Consider the following 623-nt stretch of genomic DNA (forward strand, 5'->3'; position numbering starts at 1 on the left):
ATGGTATATTCATAGTGCACAGGCGAATTCCGTCATCATTCCCCCAATCAGTTTCTCTCTGTTTCTTTCTTAAGCAGTTCCTTAGCTTTTTTAATACCATTTTATGAAAAGTAGTGCCGAGAATTTCCGCTCATTAGAATTGAACAGAATTCTGTGACAGCTTCATATAATTTCTTAAAGTAAGAAAATATTTGAACGTAGAAAAAATGTGCCATCTTCTGATATTTTTCGGTATTTTTGTAACTCTTTTATCCTTCACAGATACATATATTTGTCTTTATAAATACATACGTACATATATATCTACACTCACACACACACACACACACACACATATATATATATATTTATATATATATACATACGCACTTACGCCTACCTATGCATACATATATGTGTGACATATGTATGCATATATCATGCATATAGAATCTGTATGTGCATGTAAGTCTACTATATATGGTGTGCACAAATGTAATACGAAACATACTTTTAGACTGGTGGCCTTTGGAAACATCTCACACATGATTATGTATACGATTCATGTATACATAAGTGTGTGTATGTGTGCGTGTATATATATATATATATATATATATATATATATATATATATATATATAT

Source organism: Octopus bimaculoides, chromosome 5 (genome assembly GCF_001194135.2).
Source record: "Octopus bimaculoides isolate UCB-OBI-ISO-001 chromosome 5, ASM119413v2, whole genome shotgun sequence".
NCBI classification, from domain to species: Eukaryota; Metazoa; Mollusca; class Cephalopoda; order Octopoda; family Octopodidae; genus Octopus; species Octopus bimaculoides.